Genomic DNA, 14,184 nt, shown 5'->3' on the forward strand with positions numbered 1-14,184 from the left:
TGATTGCGGGTAATCTCCAGAATTGGTCATTTTCATTTAAAAAAAAAATGTGCCATTCCTGCCCTTTGCCAACACCTTACCATCACCACTGAAATCCAGCCGGGTGATTATCCCAGGATAAAAGCTTTTATCATGAAAAGGTTTGTTTGAGAAAGCAAGAACTGTGCTTCTCCCTGCCGGCTTCCCTGCACGCCGGGATTCTGTCCACACTCCGACAAAGGCCGAGATTATCTCTCTCTGTTAAGGGTTTAAAATCCTACAAGCCGGCCATGCAAGTGACCAGTATCAGATTATGATAACAAGATCATGTCCAGTTATAAAAACAAGTGTCGAAACTTTTCTCATGTCACTTTCTCCCGGGGTCCCTTCTGAGCGGGCGAGATCAGCTCATTTTGAAGGCAGTGCTTTGAACTGAATTCATGGGGTATTTGCATAAGAAGATTTGAGGCTGAAGAAAGGCTCCTATTGCATCTGCCCATTAATATGCCTGCTAATTCAGCACATTGTAAGCCTATTGACGGCCCACAAAGGGCTCAAATTCAAGGACAGTTATCCTGCGGCCATTGTGAGCGCTTCAATTCAAGGAAGATGTTCACTCTTGGAATACAGTTGTTACAATTAGATATTTTTCATGAAACATTATAAAGAACTAATGACAACCAGAAGGCACAATACTGCAACAACCACCAAAAAACATTCAGAACTCCCTGCACGAGCTTGGAGCTTGCAGCCTGCCGGCCGTCTCTCCCTCACTCATAATCTCCCATGCACTTAGGTTCCCAGATGCAGCCGACTGGTGATGGATGGAGATCTCCAAATGCGAAAGCCCATTTATCTTGCTCCCTAAATTTAAATAAAAAGCCAAATGAAATAAACAGATCCCGGCAGAAGAGGAGGAACCCACATTGCTGGCATAAATAGTGGTTAATTTAATCTCGTTTATGAAAAAACGTCACACTATCACCTCCGAGGGATACACAAGGCAATATTTTAGAGCCGAGATGAATTATTGGAAGGGAGAGCGCTGCTCTCCTTTCAGAGGTTGAGGAAGGATGTTTATGCAGATCTAGGAAAATTTAAAGCCTGCGGAAAAGTGGTGCACTCAGGGGCTGTGTTCGGGTGGCTGGGCTGGGGGCAGTGGCATTTGAGCGAGAAAGTCGCCTCTCTCAGGAGGGACCTTGTAAAAGGGTTGGGTTTGGAAGGGAGGAGGTTTAGCAGGGCTGGGGAGGCAGGCAGGAACTTTCTAAGAAACTGGGAGCTAAAATGCTGTTTCCAGCAGGGTGTTTGTGAAGGCACAGCGCGCCCGGGGCTGCCCGGGATTGGGGACATTGTCTGGGCATTGTGCTCAGCTCCCACCCGGCCGGCCATTGTCACAGGGGCCCATCGAGCCGCTGGCCTGAGCACCGGTTGTCTTTTTCTCACTCTACATCCCTCAGAAAAGACATCAAAGACCAGGGAGATGTGCTTTTTGCTTTGTTTGGTGTCTGATTCTCAACATGTGGTTTCCCGGGCCAAACTTCGGCACCTTTTAACCTATTCTGTTCAGCTTAGGCCTGAGCTGTATTTGAGCATTAGGGAAACTATAGTAACCGATAATCTGCCTGTTGCTGAAAAGAAACTATGTATCTTGTCACACAAGAGCTGTCGGACGATCACCGTCCTAGACGAGGCCCTTTACAGGCGCCTGGCTTTCTTTCCCCGGGGGCTCAGCCTGTGCCCCTGAAAAGGCCTCAGAACCCTTTGCCTTTCTGGCACCGAGGACCCGTGTTCATGTTCATTTATATTTAACAAATAAGGCATTGTCCCTTGCAACATATCAGCATTTGATTATCTATTACAAATGTTTTCATCAAGTCAGAGACGAGGCCTCTTAACAAAAGGGGGGAAAGAAAAGCTGGTGCAGCCCAGGGATGGGGCCGAGACTGGGGTTTTCTTGGTGGGATGTTTGGTGGCATACACCTCCACCAAATTAAAAAAGTGCCCCCCAGAGCAGGATAGTTGAAGATGTAATTACGTGGATAAATCTGGACTGAGTAGTAGTCATCCCTGCTCCAGAGCCCGAATCCCAGGGCTCAGGTCCCACCTTGAACTCTTACTAGTTGGTCTCGAGCTAGTCTCTTGAGGTCTCTAACCTTCGAATTTCCTCATTTAAAAATGGATTTTAAAGAAAACCACATGAAGGTGGGAATATTAACAGACCCTACGTGGAAGGCTGGCAGGAGAGTGAGCTGAGCTAAGCCGGGCACATGGCAGGAGCTCCAAAAGGGCTGGATGGAGCAGTTCTTTCAGAGGGTAAATACCGCACTGAGGACCAGGCAGGGTTGCAGGGAGCAACTCCATACCGGGGATCCAAATGGGCCAATGACAGCAGTGAGTATTGGTATTATGATTGCATTACATCTTTATTGATACCCCGACCTGTTAAGGAGATACACAGTATTGCTTTTGAGGAAATAAAATAAACATGAAACAAAATAGAGTGCTTGCTTCAGCAGCGCGTACACTGAAAGATTGAAACAACACAGAGAAGGTTAGCACGGTCCCTGGGCAGGGATGACACGCAAATTTGTGAAGCATTCCACAAAAAAAGAAAAAGAAAGAAAATAGAGACAAACAGAAATAAAGAATAATTGTCAAAACAGTTACCATATTATTTAAATAAACAATTCTTTCTCTTTTTTTATTGAAGTACAGGCAATTACAATGTGTCAATTTCTGGTATATAGCACACTGTCCCAGCCCTGCATATACGTACATATATTCCTTTTCATATTTTCAATTCTTTATTATTATAAAGAATAACACCCAACACGGAAATAAAGAATAATTGTTAAAATAACTACAACCATACAGAAGTGGCGAGTGTAGTAAATGACGGTTCCTGGATGCTGACGCCGCTGGGCAGGCCTGGGACTGGGGGGAGGGGAGAGAGGCCCGTAGCGGCTGGTGCAAATTCTGTGCCCTGGGTGCCTCGCCAGGCCTCCCTCCAATCCCAGTCCTGCTCCTGAAGGAATCACTGTGAGAGGAGGGATCTACTGGCTTCCAGGCTTCTCTCGCTGTGCATACCAACATTTCATTCTTATTGGCAATCTGAGTTTCCATCACGCAGCCTGTTAGAGAGCCCACTTTTCTTCCTACCCAACTGCTTTTGGATATCTTTCCATATGGAAAGGATATACGCTCTGTCCCAGTTATTTTTCTTCCTGAAAAAAAATTGTTTGTCTGGCAATTAGTCATTCAGGAATGATTGGTCACCATGGTTATCATTTGGGTGTGCATCCTGTCTGAATTTTTTAAAAAACGCTTTTATGTAACTAATAACAGCTCACATTTTACTGGATATCTATTGCGAGCGTGTGCTAAGAACCTTACTCTGTATTGACTCACTTAATCTTTATAACACTCCTGTGAGGCAGCAGGTATCCGTATCACCCCCATCTTACAGATAAGGAAACGGAGGCAGTAGTGATGTTTATAAATTGCCCATTCTTAAGGGTACTAAATGCGTCCAGATCAGAGGTCAGCCTACTTCCCAGAGCCCAAGCTTCTACAAATGTGTTAAACAAATGAACACACACCCACACTACACACGTATTTTACAAAAACAGCATCATGCTCTGTATATTGGTTTGCGACTACTTATTTTAACTTAACCTTTCATCAGAGGCGTTTTCATTGGATGGATGCAAAATGGTCTATTGCAGGGACTTATCATCATGTAGTTAGGTTGTTTCTAGTTTTCCCACTTTTGCAGGCAAACATGTTGTCTATTACCTCGGAGGGCTTGTGAACTTCAGCTTGGGGCTCAAACGGCGTGCTCTTACAGAGAAACAGCCTTCACAGGCAAACCAGCACCTGCCCTAGGAGAGGCAAATGCGACCATGCTCCTTTCAGAGATGAAGACACTAAGGTTCAGAGAGTCGATGTGACTGACCCAAGGTTATGAGTGAGTTAGTGACAGGCAAGGCTGGTTGACAGGAGCATATCCAGGAAGCACTCCTGGCTCTCCAGGGTGGCCCGGTAGAGATCCCCAAGTTGGAGCATCCCTTTACTGGACCAGTTAAGGCGAGGCTTAGGGTAGGGGCACAAGGATTTAACAAGCACCCCTCCTGGTGTTTCCATATGCATGGCTGTTGAAAACCACTGGACTAGATGGACAATCATATCTGTTTCTGCCAACTCTGCACTCCAGAAGGCTTGCACTCTTACCTGCATCCATGAGTTCTGGACAGGAAGCTCTGTGCCCCTTCCCCAGCCCACAGGGCAGACAGGAACCAGAGCTTCGAGGCACCCAGAGTGAGACCTGTGTTTGCTCAGTCCTGAGCCTGCATCCTCCACACCCCCAACTCAAGCTGCCTAGTGAACCCATCTTGGAATCTTCCTGCTAGTCCAATGTCATCTCCAATCTTCTTCCTGATGCCTGGGGTGGGGGGAGGCAGCAGCCTCATTCTAGGCTCCAGTTGTAGGCTCTGCCCTGTTACCCAGCTCTCCACCTCAGTCTTTAATTAAAGGCAGAATCTCACTGTCTCTGAGACCCTAGAAATCTGCCAGCCCAACCCGATGTGTTACAGGTGGGGAGACTGAGGCACAGAGATGGTAAATAACTTGTCTGAGGTCACAGAGTATAGAAGTGGCCGAAGTGGCCAAAATGGGATGAGAAAAGGCTCATGGCTCTCTTGTCACACAAAACTATGTCCCCTCATTTATGTAATAGGCAGGTATTTAATGATCATCCACTGTATACCAGGCATGGTGCTGAGCGCCCCGTGTACGAAGCCAGGTGAGCCATGGAATCAGCCTCCAAAGAATGTGAGTCTTACTGAAGAGATGTACACATAAAGAACAAGAATAGAGAACCCTAATAGGTTGTCACATTAGTCACTAGGGCTCCCATAACAAGATACCATAGACGGGGAGGCTTCAACGACAGAGATTTACTTTCTTACAGTCCCAGAGGCTGGGAAGTCCAAGATCAAGGTGCCGGCCAGTTGAATTTCTGGTGAGAATGCTCTTCCCGGCTTGCAGATGGCCACCATCTTGCTGTGTCCCCACATGGCTTTTTCCACTTGTAGTTGGAAAAAGAGAGATCTTTCTCTTCTTGTAAGTCCCACCGTCCTATTAGATTTGTGCCTGACCCTGACCATCTCATTGAACCTCAGTTACCTCCTAAAAGCCTCTCTCTAAATGAAACCACATTGGGTGTTGGGGTTCAACATATGAACTGGAGAGAGGGGCACAATTTAGTCCACAGCAGACGTAATAAATAGAGTAACAGTAACAATAGGCTGCAATTATTGAGAACGTCTCATGTACCGGGCATCCTGCTAAGCACCCTCTATATGGTATATCATTTAATCCCCATAGGAACCAATGAGGTCAAGACTATAATCATCTCCATTTTACAGATGAGTTAACTGAGGCCCCTAGAGAGATTAAGTACCTTGGCTCAGGACACACAGAGTGACCCCGGAGTCCACTTCTTAACCAGTAGTGGGAGAGGGTGGGAAAATCTTCCAGGAGGAAGGGATACCTGACGGGAAATTTGAAGGCAAGTGTCAACCCATGCTCCATCCCTCTGAATCAAAAAGACCTGCTCCTTTCTCCAACCCAACTTTTCCTTTCAAAAGTCCTAACTGCAGCCCGGCTGGGGGAAACACTGCCTCGGCCACAATGTCCCTGGGCTCCAAACCTACGTTTGCCCGCATTAAGTGCTTTCTCAGTGACCCAACACCGCCTGGCAACTGGCCGCCTTCTGCTTTTGACAGCTTGCCATATTTGGTCATTTACTGGGTGCATGTGAAGATCAAATGGGTTAAGATTCTTCTCTTTAAACAGCAGGGAAAAGGACATCAAAAAGGTGTACATTTCATTTCCCCAGTTTTGATTAAGTCAAGCATGAAATGAAACGTAATTCCCTCAAGTGGCCGGGGTTTACACCATTGATGGCGTTACTTCTGCTTCAGGAGGTCTAGTCAGCCCCGGGCGAGGGGGACAAGCTAACAGAGTTTTAGGGATGGCCAGATGGACAGGGTTTACTGTGGTTGAAAAGGCAGCTTAGTGCTTGCCTCTTCCAGCCAACTGTGTGAAATCCTGGCAGGGCCCCCTCCCCTCCCGCTGGCCCTCCCGCAGCCCCCGCCTGCCTCCCTCTCTCCGCCCACTCTGGATGGAGCCGCCAGCTCTGGAGGCCACACTGTCCAGGACTGCTCTGCCTGTGACCCCTTCTGCTGAGATGGGCAAGAAGGGGACCACCCCCCCAGGATTATCTGTGGGGCAGGGTGGCCCCAAGAAGGAATTAGCATTCAAGGGTCCCTGGATGGCTCTTGCGAACTCAGTGATAAATGATCCTGTGCAGGAAGCAGAGGGCATCCCTGTGTGCCAGGTAAGTTGCTAGGCCCTGAGGGGGTGAACCCAGCCACCTGGCTCTATCTGGCTTCACCAAATTCTTCAAGGTAGGCTTGGAGCATTAGGTCAAGATGGGAAGGCTGCCCCTGGATCTCACCAGCTGACTCAACTCAAGCTGAGAATGATAGCAATTCTGTCTCAGGCCAACTTTCTGCAGGTAGAAGCCGTTTTATTCACTGGCCCAAGGCCCACCATGTTTCCTATTTTAAAATGAAGTCCTCGTACTGGCTTTCAAATATAGAAAGAAAAACCACAAGATCAAACTTACCAAGTGTTTAACGAGGTTTCTCAAGTGGTCGGTTTCTGTCAACACGTCTGAAACTGAACTCTCGTCCGATTGCATCTCAACAATGAAGAATAAAGCAGGACAGAGTGGATCATCCATTCTCCCTAAAGCTGAACAGAAAAAGATTCAAATAGTCTAAAAAATGTTTTCAGAGATTTGAGAAGTGAAAAACATTTGATTTCATATGAGACGTGGAAGCATAGATTTAATTTGATAAGACTATGAAGGGGCCGGAGCTCCCAAATTCAAAGCTTTAGGGCCTGGTGGGATTTGAAAACATCTCTGCTTAGCCACGGGGCGGGCTGGCGTTTCCGAGCTGGGCTCCGCAGTCGCAGGTCTGAGATCAAGTCGGGAGAAGACCCATTCGGCAGAGGTGCTTTCCGGAAGGTTCTCCTCCAGCCTTAGCTGAAAGGCTCAGGCTCTCAACAGCTGGAGGAGAATAGCCGGGCTTGGGAAGAACTTAATAGAATCCTTAATGCCGCTAACAATCCACTGCTATTGAACTGCATTAAGTAGATATTATGGGAGGACAAAGAACTAAATAGCTCGACATCACCCTCATTGGGCATGCGGCCCCTGGCCGGGACCGTTTTATGGGCAGAAGCATTGTTCCAGCACTCCCCAGGTTAGCTTTAAATTGCAAATGATACCCTGAAAAGGAAAAGAGAGGTGGTTTTTTTCTTTTCTTCTAGCGGGCTCTCTCTCTCTCTTTCCCTCTCTCTCTCTCTCTCTCTCTGTTCTCTCCCTGTTTCTATCTCTCTCTCTCTCTCTCTAAAAATGGCCCTCACAGAAAGAAAATCATCTTAGGCCGTAAGAAAATGAAAGGCATTGTTACCATGGCTGGACCGTAGCAAATGAAATACATCATGGGCTGGGGAGCTGAAAGCTACACTCGAGCTGTTTTATTTTGGTGCTTTGGAATGTGGTTCACAGGAGAACATAAACAACACCAAATCTGTACGAATTAATAGGCCGGGCCTGACATATTTTCCTTTGTTTGAGGCCAAGCAGGCTAGGGTTGGGATGTGGGAGGAAAAGGAGAAGGAAAAGGGAGAAGGGGAAATCTTATTTGATTAAAAAAAAAAATCCAATAATCCAGCTGAATAGGAGGAACGTGTGGCAAGCCTTCTGAAGACGGGCCTCCGGAATCAATGGCGAGCCGGCCGGCCGCCACTTGAAGTCCCGTCACTTGCTAGGATCAAAATGCTTTTTTGAAAAAAAAAGAAAAAAAAAATAGAGGTCTCCATAGAATTGTTTGCAAACTGCAAAGTGCTTCAGCGACTGACATGAAAATGTTGGAAGCTGGAAACCTATTCCCAGGCAGAGGCCTTCTCTGTCACCTTGGTGGGTGAATAATTGTGCCTTTTGCATACTCCTTGTCATCAGCAGCAGGAATGAGGGGGCCCCAAGGACCGCCCTGGCAGCGCGGGTGTTGCACCAGCTGAGTAAATTAAAACACGGCTTAGAGCACGTATGATTGGGGATGACAAGCAGGGCGGGCGCAGTCACAGAACCGGCCGAGCTGCCCATATGGTCCTCAGAAAGCCCACGCAGCACGACTTTCTCCCCAGACTGCTCCAGCTGCCCGTCTGAAGGGGGCCTTTAGGAGGCCTCAAGCCATTTTCTGGAACGGGGAAAATTAGTCTCCTTTCTTTGCGAGTTCAGAAATACCACCAGCTGCAACCAGGTACTTGGCGCTCTAAGTGATGCTCGCCACCCTCCCCACCCTGTCCTGTACTCCGAGGAAGGGTGGGGCGGCGCCCCAAGGGGCACTCGGATGCACAGGGCTGCCGCTTTTGGTTACCTTGTTGGAATTCAGAGAAGAAACTTTCCGGGCCATTGGAAGCAGGGTAAAGGCGGCACCCCAGCCAATCTGGTTGCCATGACCACGGGGGAGGATCCTTGATAACGGCACTAAGTAATACTGGCGAATATTGTTTTCTGCACATCTTATGTTCTAAAACTTGTATTTTTATTTCCAGGAACTGTGCGGATGGTTTGGGCAGACAGACCCTGTCAGAGACGCCCAGGAGGCACCAAGTAGGGCTGAAATCTAGTCCACGTTCTGTTCACCAGGTGGGGAGTGTCTCCCGAAGGATCCGGCGTCTTCCCTATTTTCCACAAATGCACCATATGGGCCAGCAGTGGGCCCGAATTTATCACAGCTTTGCTACAACTCAGTGGATGGATCTGATCATCATCATCCCCATTTTACTGATGAGGAAACTGAGGCTGGGAGAAGTTAACAATTTCCCTGAGGTCACACCGCTAAGAAGGGGAGAGCTAAGACTCCGACCTCTGTCTTCTGAGTCCACAGCCTTCCCCTGTTAATCACTGTGTGGGAAGGACAGGGTGAGATTAGGAGAACTGGAGAGCTACCCTCTTGCTCAGAAGCTTTGTCAGCACAGGGACCTAGAAGCAGAGGATGGGGTGATGGTTCCTGGAATTGGGGCAGATTGGAGAAACAGGGAGGAGCTGGGGACAGAAAGGGGTTGAAAATGCTACACGTAGACAAAACAGGGTGAACTCAGCCAGGGCAGTGCAGAGGGTCACTGCCAGCAAAATCTAGACGTATTCCCCATCCGTGTTTGATTTCTGCATAGCCCACATGAGAGTCTTACGGTGCGCACACGCGCTCGCTTGCTCTGTCTAAAACATGGCCCTACCAATAGGTAGCACACTCACCTGCCCTCCTGCTGAGGAGGAATTGTCATCACTCACATCCTCAGTGACAAAGGATCACCTCCAGGTAGCCTTACTCTTCCTGCTAAACTTACTGTATGAAATAAATTTTACCCTAGAACATCTCGTGTGGAGAAAATGCCACCAACCAGATCTCTTTCTACTCATCAAAGGGTGCGAACTCTTGTCAACCCCATGAAGAGTCACAAATTATATGTCATGGATTTGATTCTTCCATGACCTTAGATCGCAAGACAGCAAGAAAATTCCTTGTAAGAAATTTGCCTTAAAGGGGGTGACGATGGGACCATTTTAAATTACTGTTGACCCTTGAAGCACATGGGTTTGAACTTCATGGGTCCACTTATATGTGGATTTTTTGGTCAGCAAATAAATTGGAAAAATTGGGGGAAATTGGCAACAATTTGAAAAAACACGCAGCCTAGAACTATCAAAAAATTAAGAAAAGTTATATTATCAATGCATAAAACGTGTATGTAGGTATTCATGTAACACAAAATATGCATTAATCTACCGTTTATGTCATTGGTGAGGTTTCTAGCCACCACTAGGCTAATAGTAGTTAAGTTCTTGATTTCCACCTTCTTCTACAACACTGCCTTTAAAAAGATTCTTCTTTTTGGTATCCTGCGATGGTTTCTCTTATCACTCAGATTAAAAGCCAAAGTCCTCATCATGACCTCCCTGTCCCCATACTGGCTGTTCTCTGCCACCCCTGTTCTTTCCTCTCCCATTGTTCTCCTCCCAGATCACTTGGTGGGCTCCTCATAGTGCCTTACACATACCAAGCACCCTGCTGCCACAGGGCCTTTGCACTTGCTGATTCCTCTGCCTAGGCTGCTCTTCCCCCAGATATCCACAAGGTTCATGCCTTCCTTTCCTGCCTTCAGGGCTCTTTGCAATTACCACCTCATCAGAGAGGTCTTCCCTGACCTCCCTACATGAAATAGCCATGTCACTCCCATATTCATGTTGCTTTCTCGCCCCTACCCTGCTTTACTTTTCTTCCTAGCACTGTATCACCTAAACATTATCTGTTTTATCTACTAGCTGGAGTTAAAGATCTGGAGTGTTGGATCTCCTTCATGGCCTGTACAACCCTAGGTCTGAATCTCAGAATTACGATTCAAACAATGAGATTTCCTAGAAAGGACGAAAAGGGAGATCCTAAGCATTTCTGAAAGTTCCTTCATTCTGTGCTGGGAGATGGAAAAGGAGACCTTGATAGAACAACTGCCCAGACAGTCCATAAAAATCACTTAGCAGAGCACCTGACACATAATAGGTCATCAGTAAAGGTCAATTGTCCTTGCTGTTTTTATTGTTATTCTGATTCTTGGGTTCCACATACATCAGTTACAAATGTTGGCAAAAACTTAAACTTCAGGTGTCTAGATTAAATACTAGTCATTTACTGAATATAGTCATTTTTTACTTAAAATATCCAAATGCTTTAAATTTATATGACTTTGAAAAACATTGTTCAAACTAAAAAGGGTATGTCAACCAAATGTAATCCCTGACCCTACACCAACCAGGTCTTAGCAGGGAAAACACTCAAAGGACATTATTGGATCAACTGTCAAAACTGAAGCACAAATGATAAACCAGATAAAAGTTATTGTATCAAGGTTAAATTTACTGAAGTTGATAACTATATTGTGGTTATGTAAGGGAATATTCCTGTTTTTAGGAAATTCCCATGGAAGTATCTGGGGGTTGTAACTTAAGGTATATAATGTACTCTCAACTGGTTTAAAGAAGCAACTTTGGAGTGTGTGTGTGTGTGTGTGTGTGTGTGTGACATGCATATGTGATAAAGCACTGGGGTAAAATGCTGACAGTAGGTGAATTTAGACAAAGGCAAAAGTATTGTTTTTAGTTTTGTAACTTTTCTGGGAATTTCAAGTCATTTCCAAATAAATAGTTTCAGAAACAAAACATTCCATAGTTCAGGATTATGATTTGCATGTTAAATCAAAAAGAGAAGCGCCGGGAACACGATCCAATTGGAAGTAAAAATAGCAGATCTACTTATCAACCTTAGAACCAACAAAAAGAAGATAAAGTTCTGGCCTGTAATGCAGAAGGGGGGTGCTTTGTTTGTTTAATGGTGGAGGGGGTGGTTTTTTTCCTTCTTTTGAGTGTGTGTAAGGCCTTCAAGACTCTGAAAAATGAGATTTCGTCTTCAAGTATCAGAAAAGCTTGGAAGATGATTAAAGGCAGCAGGCGAGATAACTTGAGATGCTTCTAGACAAGGCGACTTTGAAGTCGGTTAGCATTTCAGGGCTTCGCATGTTAATTGTATGCAAAGAAATAAAACACTTAAGCAAACTTCAATCTAAGGAGATTTGCATAGAGGATTAGGACCCCTTGGCCCTCCAAAATACTCCTCCATCTGAAAATGGGTGCACTGCGCTCTCAGATCCCCCAAATTTCTTTGTGTTCTCCTTGAAGTTCGACTTAATCCTTCTCTCTTCATTCACACCTTCTCTCTCAAGCTCCCAGGCCGGTGCTTTGAGAGCCGGGAATCATTCTTCTCCCCAGTTGAGGGGGGTTTGCTCTTCATTAATTTCTCTAAGAAGATTACCAAGTGCTTGTTTGTTGTTGTTGAAGCAACTAATTTCCCTAAAGCTCTTTGTTTTTCCAACTGGTTTACACTTTAATGCCCCTGATTGAATTTCAACAACAAGGGAGCAACTGGACCAACCAACTCTCTTTAGGAAGAAAACAAAAAGCCAGAACTTGGTGCAAACTCTTTTAACTACAGGCCTGGTTTAAAAATATATATTCAGCCACTTGGACAGTTTTCAAAGAGATGTGTCCTAATTAGCATATCATTCAGGCCTTCTTTCCTTCCTAAAGTCAAGGTGACCTTCATCAAAACCGAATTTCTTTAATTATGATCGCTAAGTGATGGGGAAGTAACATCCCATTGCATCCTTGTCAGTTGAGCAGGATTTTAAAAATTTGGTTTATGTTCTCTCTTTCTCCCTTGGTGTGCTTGTTTCTTTCTTTCTGATATTTCTTGTCTTTAACAGTCTAAGGATGGAGTGGAATTGGCAGATCCTTCCTAAGAATTTCAATATATATACATTTTGAAAGTGACCAAAAATGTCAAGCATCCCCTTGTTTCGAAATCCATTTTTACCAGGATAATTGTGTGGCATCTCAGTGGTAACCCCCTTCATTCTGCTTCCCAGCCATTTAAACATTTGTGCCAGTTAATTACCATAATTGGTTTGTTTAATTAGCATGAGGAACACTGGCGCTTTCACACAGAGATGCTCCTATTTAGTTGGAGATGCCGTCACTGTCAGGCACCCCAAGACAGGGGAGTTTTCCCCTGCCTTAAGCACCTTGAAGATTGACCCTTGAACTTTCTAAGCCTAAAATGCTATTGATATTCCGTACTTTGTCAGAGGAAAGGAGATGGGGGGGTGGGGCCTGCAGAGGGCCGGCGGAGATGCCCTGTGGGAGGGTGGAGCCCAGTGTGGGAGCGATCTGTAGATCAGTGGGCTCACCAAACAGCAGCAGAGTTCCTGGGGCCACGTCTGAAGACTGGGTCTGGGGGACCCCGTGCTGTTCTTTTGAAGGACTGTCAGCCCACATGTGATGAGTTTCTTTCCCCATTAGCACAGTGGATGGACAACAAATAGCCAAATTATAAACCCCAGGAACAATTACTGAGCTCCTACTATGTGCCGAGGAGTAGACTAGATGGAGCATCACTCATGGGGAGAGATTGTCAATGAGGAATTCGAATCATCCTGGCAGAAGACCCAGCGTCAAGTCCCTCCAGGGGGAAGAGACGCAGGAAAAGTCATCCTCAGAGAATCCAATTTAAAATATGCAGTTTTGGGTCCTGTTAGCTTCGAGATTTCTTTGCAGGACTCGGCTGGCCAACAGCCTCTTAGGATTTTAAAATGCTGTGAGCGCTTGTTTCTCCATCATGATGGACTGTGGACCAAGTTCTTCTTTCAAATACTGGATTTGCATGGAGGAGAGGATTCTTTTAAACCATTCCAACAAAAGAAATTCCACATTCCAAAGGTGAAATATCACAGATTCCAAATGGATGACGTTTGGCTGACCGTAAAATATTCCAGAGGAGAAAGCAGAGGTGTTTGGAATTCCAAATGCTTGAAATGTAAATCGCGGACCGAGTCCTGTCTGAGGTCTCCACCAGGCAGGACCTGCAGATAGAGATACTTAAAGGGCACCACCAATATGTCACAGTCTAAAGACCTTTAGAAAAATAACCTCAAACAATTTGCAATTGATTTCTAGTAATGGTGGTTAATAAAAAGAATTGAGAACATTCAGTTTAGGAAATTTTTGTTTCTTTGTGTGCAACTGAAATCACACACTCAGATTTTAAAAATTAATTAATTAATTAATTATTCTAATTTTGGGGGGAGTTAATTCGGTTTATTTTCATTTTTTAATGGAGGTACTGGGAATCGAACCCAGGACCTCATGCTTGCCAAGCATGCACTCTACCACTGAGCTATTCCCTTCCCCCTTCAGATTATTTTTTTTATTGTGCTTAAATGTTTTACTTGTTATTATTAGTTTTAAAAAGCAATCTGCCATCCTAATGTTGGTTCTAATGTGACTTGGCTGAAGGTTCACAGCTGAACGACAGCCCATCTTTCCTACACAATCATATAATTTAATGAAAGTGAAGGCACTCCGTCTTTCAAAAACTGCACCAGTGCCCAGCAATTGATCTGACATGTATCTGGGTGTGTCTGCTTGTCTGAGTGTTTTAATAACCTGATTTTAAAATA

General features: G+C 45.5%; 2 non-coding genes across 2 annotated transcripts; one reads left to right on the top strand and one right to left on the bottom strand.

Moving 5' to 3' along the window:
* Positions 1-2,479: 2,479 nt before the first annotated feature.
* Positions 2,480-2,588, top strand: LOC116666185. The gene has a single exon (XR_004323028.1). It is a non-coding gene; the product is annotated as a U6 spliceosomal RNA (small nuclear RNA).
* An 11,251-nt stretch (positions 2,589-13,839) lies between these two features.
* On the bottom strand, positions 13,840-13,913 carry TRNAA-GGC. The gene has a single exon. It is a non-coding gene; the product is annotated as a tRNA-Ala (tRNA).
* Positions 13,914-14,184: the final 271 nt, after the last annotated feature.

This window comes from Camelus ferus, chromosome 9 (assembly GCF_009834535.1).
Source record: "Camelus ferus isolate YT-003-E chromosome 9, BCGSAC_Cfer_1.0, whole genome shotgun sequence".
Classification (NCBI taxonomy): Eukaryota; Metazoa; Chordata; class Mammalia; order Artiodactyla; family Camelidae; genus Camelus; species Camelus ferus.